Raw genomic sequence first — 10,008 nt, 5'->3', positions numbered from 1 at the left:
GCGTTGATCAATACTTCTCCCGAAGTAGAAAATTTTATCACAACTCTGCGCTACCGCCCTTCTGTGCGCTTTTCCTCCTCAATCCTTCTTATCCCTCCTACTTGCCTTTTGAGCAGCCAACGCAATTTTACATCATTTTCTAAATACTTGGCTTGAGTCTGCTGAGTTGATAGTAAAGTTTCATTCCAGTATGGGAAATTACAAAAATAAACTTCTTTCGTTGCATCAAATTAATAGATGACCTGGACAATATGCAAATCTCTGTTTACCAATTTTTATATTTGTAGTAAAATAAAACATTTATAAATAGAGTAGCCCTTCTCCGTTGAAACGGAATACTGATATATTTGAATAGACACTAATTAAGTAAGCAGTGCAAGCAAGTCAAGTTTTACTTATAATTTAATATGTTCATATCATCACCCTTTTTCAATTTACTCCTATCTGGTGAGCACTTAAGCATTGCTTACGATTTAGGAAAATGCTAGTCTATTTAGGTTTAATTGAGGAACAAAGAATTTTACACCGGAAGAAGGCAGTCAAGGATTCGGGGGAAATTGAGTGCTACATTAGCAGCAATGCAGACAACTCACGTCAAGTAGACGCAATTTTGAGATATCTTTAGCAGTGAAGTTACATTTACTTTAAATTGAATCGTGCATTCTTAGTAAGGTTGGGGGGTTTGTGAAAGGGGATAGAGATCAACCTTTTGAGAATTCAAGGATGTGTGGACCTTTATTGCCTATGCAGCAGTTGATTAGATAGATGGATAAGTGGAAGAAGGAGGTATCTCACAGCAAAACCGTAATTTAAGGTTGCAGGCTGCAGTGAGTGGTCGTCTGCAACTATTCATGTCACCGGTCTTTGTTCAAGGCATAAAGCTTTTTAGAATAAATTCCAAATAACCCCTGCAACCACTTCCTTTACAAAGTGGCTGCTTTTGTTTTGCCTCTCTTCCCAATTCGACTCAAATGGTAACATTGTATTAATTAAATGATCTTTAGCATGCATCTAACAAGCGACTCTATATATATACTCTATCTCAACACAAACAACAAACAGGACTGTAAATAAAATAATTAGCTATGATTTTCGACTTCGTATTACTGATTTTTCGCAAGATCTAATCAGTGAAATCAAATCGCTTTATATAATCAAGAACAAATGTTTGTAAATATATATGTAATGCAGAAGAACGCAATGTAAAATTTCGTGAACTTACTTATTTTCATATTCTACAATTTCTTAAAGTACTACAAGCAGATTTTTTGGTATATATATTTCGAACCAACAGAATTGCTGCCAAGTTTATTTTCAAGGTGCAAAATTTAACATGAATAGTACCTAAGCTTCGATATTCGTTAATATACACAACTAGCCGCTTTAGCATGCAAACTTGGAGACGAAAATGCTTCCTACGTTCCGATTTGATGACTGTTAAGGAAGGACATCTGCACAACTGATATGGTCCAGAAGCTGTGGGAAATCGGCTTTTTCAAGAAGGTGAACAGGGCGTAAATAAACTGCAACGTCTAAGCCGACCTCTTTTACATAACCAAATGTGTGCAGTTACGGCTCTTTTTAGTTTTTAAAATTGCAGATAGTACACCATGTACAAGCTCTATACAATTACTACCTTCGTTATTAAAGGCAGCCATCACACAGCATGTCAGTGTTTCATATCCTACTTTGACACAGATTTCGCAGCGCATATCTCTAATGTGAACTCAATACTGAGCGGATTTGAACATGACGACTTGTATATCTTTCCCTGTTAGCTATTTTATGATACTTTATATCCTTTTGAGGGTCAAAAGAAACTAGTTAAGAGCGTGTATATCTTACACAATTAGGCAAATGCCTAATATACTACATATTGGTAGGGAAACAATTTGATCACAAATCACGTTTAGTACCTGCATTTTAGGAGGAGCTGAATTGCAGTAATGTGTGCTTGAGCAAATGCTGATACGAATAGTTGGGAGCAAATTCTGGTGGCACATTTTCGTTGCTGTGTGCTTTTAGCTACATATATAAGCAATGAACAAATTTTTGCTAAGGCAATATGTCAATGTATGTGTAAAAAGTGTAGTTCAGCTTAATTTGAGATGCTGACCGGTGACATACCCAGATAAAGGTGGAACAAAAAAGCATTCTCGTCAACTGCGTCTAAAACACTTTCATCGAAGCAATTTTACCTACCATCAGAAGTGTTTGGTTTTAATTCTAAAAGCTAAGGAATTTGTTTATTCAGAGGGATACAATTGCGCGATCTTTATTTACACTTAAACTTTACATTACGCATCACCTATACCAGTTGCGCTGGCTAGATGGAGTCATAAAGTATCTTCGAAAAGAGGAGGATAACGAAAACGACTGCCTCTTGTTTTCCAGAATTTAGTAAATCTTATCAACAGTTGCGAAGTAGAAAATATCAGGAAATACAAAGCAAAATTCTAAAATATACTTTACATCAGAGCCTTTATTCCCCTTAGAAAATTATTTTGGAACTGAATAGCTTTTAACTAAATAAGAAAATATGATATCATGCAAATCATGCAAGTAAACCTCTTATCCATCGTTTGGTTGATAAAATTGTGGCTTATAAATCCGAACCTTAATCATTTGTCATCAAAGGTTTTCGATCTTTAAAATCTCTTTCCCTATGAACTATTTGGCAGTGAAACTTTGTGGCGCCTTCATATGCTTGTAATCCTTTTTGCATTTACCGTGAGTTTGCTTTCATACTCCGATAAATCGATTTAAACATAAGGAGAATTTTCGTCTTTGTACTCAGTTTGCTGATAAAACTAGTCTTCTCTAAGTCCCATCTGACATGAGGACCATCAGAATATTCTTAAACTTAGTATTGATGGCAGTGTAATAGGTGGAACCTTTCGTGACCGACACGTTAAAAGTTGAATGAATGAATGTGTTCAAACCCTCAATTTGAGCATATATCTGGAGAGCTTTGCTAAAACATAGTTATGTTCTTTATCCTAACCACTTTCCCCATTTTAACTTTGCTGGCTTTGCCAATTAATATTCAGCTTAGCATATCACCCCTTAATGTGCTAGCCTGGGGAAAGCAGTTTGTTCAATCTCATCAGCATGAAAGTATCCATTAAATGATATTTGGCCAAAAAATATGCTACGTGACGTTGCAACAATTTGCATTAAGTTTTTTCATGTGCGCATATTGCACATTGCCTACTTATGGCTTATAAATTTCAGCTTAGACTACACTCTTCTGTTATGAAGTTCCAAGCTGTAAATTAGGATGAAATTTTATTTTTTAACGCATCCACCACTGGTAATGTGTTAAAACTTATTAAACATGCGAGATTTTTGAATAGCTGGACACTTATTTAGACAATACTAAATCGCTATATGGCAAAAGTCTGATCCTATGTGTGTGATGTGCATTGTAAACATGTAACTTCAATATATGAGGCAGTATTTTTGTTCAAATGAGCTTTACTAAATCAGCGAAAAAATATGTTGAGACGGATCCTTTACCTCATTAGGGATTAACACTACTTTAGTTCCATCATTTGCATTTGCGTCTTATAATGAAATTAATGGTACAAAGACGGATATTATATTGTTTAAATTAAAATGTAGAAACATTGACAATGGGTTTTGTTATGGGCTGCCATCCGCGTGCATGAGCACGACTTTTAATGAAATTCTATTACGACCAGAGTAATCAACTGACAAAGACTTGGTTTTGCAGTCCTCAGTACTCTCAATGTGAGCATTCTACTGTCTTTTGGTAGCTATAAGGATTGTAGCCTCGATTACTACTCATTAGCGTTACCTTATTTTACACTACTCATAGAGAAGTGTTTAATATCACGATCCTAATTTTACACTCATCATATATGCATCAAAGCCACCAAACTAGGCAATTCCTTAAAAATGTCAAAAATTCATATTACCGTAACTGCACTGACGCTCATTCACTTTATTATATATTGTCAAACTTTGATGCTCTGAGCAACAAACGCCCACATATATATGTTTGAAACACGTTTATTGCGTTAGTAAGGCCACGATGCAGGAATGAAACAATAATGATAATAAAAATATAATCCAGTGTCGTACTTAGACCGTTGAATAGTATCGATCAAAGCGCACTATAATATTCTATCAATACGGAAGCCAAGGCCACCCTCTGAGGCACACTATGCTGCGTCTGTTCATTATGCGAAGTTACTAAAAATCATTAATTTTGCATGGGTAATTATCAAGAGAATTCGCAAAATCGAAATTTGTCTGTTGGTATTTAAACGAGATTCTAACTCACAAGTTATATCAGTGATAACAGACCAATGCGAAAGAGAATCTATTTCTGGTGCATGGACAAGTAAATAGTCTTTAGATCCGACTTCGGAAAGCACAATATTTAAACTATTGCATAATCTGCAACCAACTACAGTCAGCCACATTGTGAAATCTATCAGAAGTGGGTCCTACCTCCAATGTGTTCATTGGCGACCGTTAATACCTGTACAACTGTTAAAGTAATTGAATTATTTTTAGGTAATTGCGCACAATAAAGTCGTAAGAATAGCAGCCGTCACACAGAAGATGTTGGCTAGAGGAATGCTGCTGAAAGACAGAATTTGTGTGTTGACATCCGATAGGGTCTATTACCATCTATTACATCACTCTCACTCTGGAAGACCTGCAGCGCTTAAGTGCACATCATCATAGACATTAAAATCTATAGGTCTGATAGTAGAGTGCGCTCAATCAATTACAGTGGTCACACTGTGATTGACAGTGTTCAAATAAGTACTGACTAAGGCTTCCAGCACTTTACCAAAGAACCGATGAAATTAGTATTTCATATTAAATTCTGAAAAATAGTAGAGATATGTCCCCATAAGATATGTATATTATTCTATTGTTGTCATTTCTACCGGTGGCAGAAGCATCTTTAGCAATCATATAATTATGCCTGAAGGTTGGTGACAACTCATATCTACATATGCATACAAGTTCAGACATTTGTATCTCAGTGACTTGGTATTCTGCCTAACTGAGTGATCAAAATCCTGGCATTTCTTACATTCAATAACGATGGAAATATTGATACCAAAAGACACTTTATAAAGCCAAATTCCACTTGTAGTTGCATTTTGGTTATAATTAACATTAAGTTAGGGGCAAAGTTAGAACTCTATAAAGTAATGGGTAAGTAATAATGTACGCTTATGAATTATAGTAAAGCATATACATATCGCAAGGCTTAGCGGTATTTCTTTCTAAATAAGGCAATCAGTAGCTGTTTTCACTAACATCATATTGTAACTTATTTAGACATATGAAGAGAGAAGTGATCGACAGAGTAAATGGTGTCAATCAGAATGTATTACGATAGCCGTAATAAAGTGTTGCACCAAAACATCCACGAATAAGCAAACGAATAGTAGTGTCTAGAAGTGACGCAGTCTCACTTTGTTCACCTCAAAACAGAAACAGTTCCATTACAAATTAAAGGCACGATTTTATGTATATGTATGGATACCTTCCCTGTAAATTGTTAAAATTAGTCAATCTACCATTTTGACGCTGAAGAAATCAACCAAATTACCTCCTCTTAGCTAACATATAAGGGGGTTAATATGTCAAGTTGGAAAGCAATAAAGAAACCAGCAAAGCTAAAATATAGCAAGTGGTTAAACTGGGAATTACATATATGCATCAGTAAAGCTCTCATATATATGCACAATTTGAACATTTTAGCAAAGTGAAACATACCACATGGAGTATGGCGATCACGAGAGAGTCCACCTCTGTTACCGTCGTCTTTGTTAAATTAAAATGAAACACTTGTAAGATGCCTCAAGTCAATTTGGACTAGGTAGCTAATTTTTCGGAATATTAACAAGAGTTCATGATAAAATTGGAGGCGAATATGTACATAAGAGGATGTTTCAAAGTATTTTATTTAAGCTAAATCAAAATTATTTAGTACTAAGTGACTAGATTTTGGATTTAAATATCACACCAGTAATATTAGGACAATATGAGAGAGAAGTGTAGTATTCGTTTCATCTGAAGTCTGAAATTCCTTAAGGCTTTAAAATGACCCTTTCTTCATCTTCAAGTTGGCTGTTAATTATCACATGTCCTTATGATAGTAAATACAAATCCAAGAGTATAATACTTTTACAAGTGAAAAAAATTTAACAGTACACTAATTTTAAAGTTTTAATTTGCAGCTTCCTGTTATATTAGTTTTTACGACAAATAATAAGTCCTTCATGGCATTAGCATAAAAGAAGTAGCCATTTCACAAAACTATTAATTTCAAAACTACATTATGTTTACCCTAACCTAGCCCACAAAACTAGTAAAGGTGCAAAGAGGTGAAAATTTGCGTCAATTTTATCTCAGTAGATAAAGACTCAAGGAGTTTGGATTAGCGCAAACACTTCTGCTCGTCAGCAAACTGTTCTGAAGGTGCTTGAGGTTGCCTGGTGTGATATCATGCAGTATCTGATAGCTCTTTGCCCCTTTTTGCTTATTAAATGATTTTCTTGTTGTCCTATTAAATTTACCTTTTATTTATGAGCTTAAATCAAAAGCCCACAGTAACAATGAAGGTCCACTAGTACTTACGTCAGTGTATTTCAAGGTTTGACAAGTTACATGAACAAAACTGCAAGTTTCATAAGTAAACTTTTCATTTCAGTAATGGTGGTTAGTTCATATCTGTTGTGAAATTTGCTAAAAGTGGGTTTTACTTGAAATATGTTCGCTGGCATACGTAATTAATGCCTGTATAACTGTTTTAGACATTAATTTGGAGGCGAAAAGGTGGCATGCGGTCACTATTGGCAGCCTTCATGCAAATGATGTACACATGTAAAAAGTCGTTACAGTAAGAAACGCGTGCGTTCACACTAAAAAAATCATGTCTTATATTTATCATTTCATTTTTACCCAAAGAGAGCCACATCACTCAAGAGAATATCATCAAAGGCACTAAAACCTGCTTGTCACATTGAAGTGTGCACCAGATCAGCTATGGCAGTTACACCGTTATTGATGATCTACCGGTAATATCTGACTCAGACTCATCATGAGAGACGTAGTAATTAGCAGGTAAAATATTATTAGATAAAGGTACAATAAGCAGATATTTCTTTGTAAAGACTTTAAAAAAATCGGGTTAAATTTAACTAGTTACAAGCAGCGGATAGAACAACCCATATTGTACGCATATTTTAAAATGTTGTTATTCCTATTATGAAGCGTATAAGACATTCACCCGACCGACGAAATATACCTTTCTAACTAGTTTGCTCTGAATTAGTTTCACTTGAATCTCACACAGAATACAAAGTAGTGGGGTACAATATATCATCAAGAAAAAAATGATGTGCGCGCAATCCTGTTTCATATTCAATGCTTAGTCCGTAGCGATGATATGCGTTGCCAAAATGGTGTCAAACAAGGTGAGAAATACTAACATGTATCACGATGACTGCATTTGGTGGAGACAGGGAATAATAAATACAGGGTTTTTCTTTGTTTATGACCTACGTTTCAAACAACTAAGTAAATTTTAACCACAGGTATTTAGTGATGCATTAGACTTCGGTTATGTCATGTCAGTTAAGTTAAAACTCCCCTTAGAGAATTCTCAATTTATAACAAAGGAAGTACGATTACCCACCACAATTGAATGCCAAATAAGCTGGCAATATGAGGTGAGGAATACCAAAATTCTCGAATTATTCGTAATATATTTCACACATTTGAATCGAACTTTGCAGTCCTTCTACGACGCTCTGTAGATGCTATTTGACACCAAGAAAACTGATTGCAAAATTTTTCGTTTACCACATCTACAATGCACTACCTATTTACAAAGAATTCTTAATTACATGAAGCACTTTGACAGTACCAATTTGCTTTTGCGGACCTATAAAAGGATTGGTCGAGCATCAAAGTGGTGTATAAAATTCCTCATTCGTTTGTTCTTTGTCCCCTTATTTGTTTGTTTGCTTGCTTGCGTTAGAGGTGGAAATCAAGAGTGGTTTCTTAGATATAGGTTAACTGAGAGTTCCATTAGAAATCATCCCAATTAATAAAGGACTTCATTGTTATAATTTTTATAACCGGGGGGTAGCATAAGCTTCAACACTTGAGACAATTTCTTAACCAAATTGTAGATGCAGTGGACATGGTAAAAGAAGAACATTGCCTTTGACAAAAGATCACTGATACCCGTAGATCTATTCAGATGCTTATCGCAACTTTGAATTTTAGTGTATATTTTTGCCGTGTTATTGAAAATAACGCCACTACAATAATCTAAGAAGAAGGAATTACAAGTGCCGAGGATTATATCAAACTCTTCCAATAATCGATAAAAGGTGTTTTAATGAGGATGTTTCAGGTGCCGACAAAATAAATGTGCCTCAGTCACACCCTTAGCAGGGTGTGTTATCACGCAATATTTCAAATTATACTCTCTCAGCAAATATTTTCTAGCGTCGCCAAAACTAACTCATGCTCAACATTAAAACTCACTAATTCCTGATTTGCATTCAGCCAAATATTACTTCTGTCAAGAGATATGATAAAATTGGATTTTACGTGCAATATATTTACCAGCAATTACTAATGAATGCCTGCAAAACTGTTGCGTGGCAAACAGATGCGTCGTTACTAGCCGTCACGCATTAAGCAGGGGCTAGAAGAATAGTTCCACAATAAATTACTTGTACATTGACATTGGATTATGCTTATTGGCTATTATGCACCTCAGATTCTCTACAGTTGCACAGAAACTCTCAAGAGTTTAGCATTATATCGATTCAAGTGCACGCGATAGTTCAAGCATGGTGATTACACTGCGACAAGTGAATTTTACATAGCCACCAACTCAGGTTTTTTCCCGAAATTTATGACCTTTTGCTGCCATTTCTTACCTTTGGTTGTTGCGTCTTTAGTAGTTGCATAAGCATGCGAGGTGTTTGGCCATACCTTTCAACTGATTAAGGCCACAGCAACTACTTCACTGTAGAAGGTCAGAGAAAGTAATTCACTTTGTTTGAGTTGGTGGCAGTGATTGAGAGTAAATTGAACCACACTGCTCCCTACCACACCAGGTGCATTCGTGTTCCTTTTTACGCTTAATACTTGAGGAGTAATTATGGAATAACCATAAAAATGATCCATACTTATAAACCATTAGCAGAAAATGTCTGCATATATATGGATAGCCTGTGATTTTCTCAAAGGTATAATGCTAGTGAAAATTGCATATGAATTTGCTGACATTCAGGGTTTAAGCATTAATAAAATGTGGTGATTACCCTGTTGGTTAGCGTAATAGTTTATTCGGCCCTAAGGGGAACTCGAACATTTGACATCTGCAAATGTAGTGAATATGTTTACTCTGCTTAAATAGCGACGGCGGAAAGTCGATGCAAATTGAAGTAGCATGGTGGAGATCTGAATACCCAGAATAGTATTCTGGTTTACGGGATTCTGTACCCTGGGGCGATATATTTTGAGCAAATCGTTTGCGAAATATTCACCCAATCGGTTTCATTATCTTGATTTTGTCTTTTCAAATCAAGTCAAATGGAGTCAAATTAGATTAAATTATGTCGAATTGAATCACATTTGCCTCTTAATTTTAATGGACCTAAAAAAAGGACTAATTTTATTTGAAAAGGAAATCACGAAATTATGCACAATGTCTACTGCCAATTGCATGTGTTGAGTTCCAATTCTTCCTCCACATAGCAGGCTTTTCCAGAGTTGAACCAGTCTCCACTAAGTAAACGCTTTTTATTAGAGCCTCGATAAGTTATAATGACCCATCAGCTAGGTTACGCTTGTATGATGTGACGGATTGCGAGCTTGAAGAATTTTCTGCATTGATACCACATTGTATCAACACAGTAAGACATGGGTTGTGGGACTGGGTTCCTAATTTTTTTCACATAAATTCGTTTGTTTCCAATGTAATAGATA

The sequence above is a fragment of the Echinococcus granulosus genome (genome assembly GCF_000524195.1).
Source record: "Echinococcus granulosus chromosome Unknown EG_S00300, whole genome shotgun sequence".
NCBI classification, from domain to species: Eukaryota; Metazoa; Platyhelminthes; class Cestoda; order Cyclophyllidea; family Taeniidae; genus Echinococcus; species Echinococcus granulosus.
Note: the sequence above shows the minus strand (reverse complement) of the source record.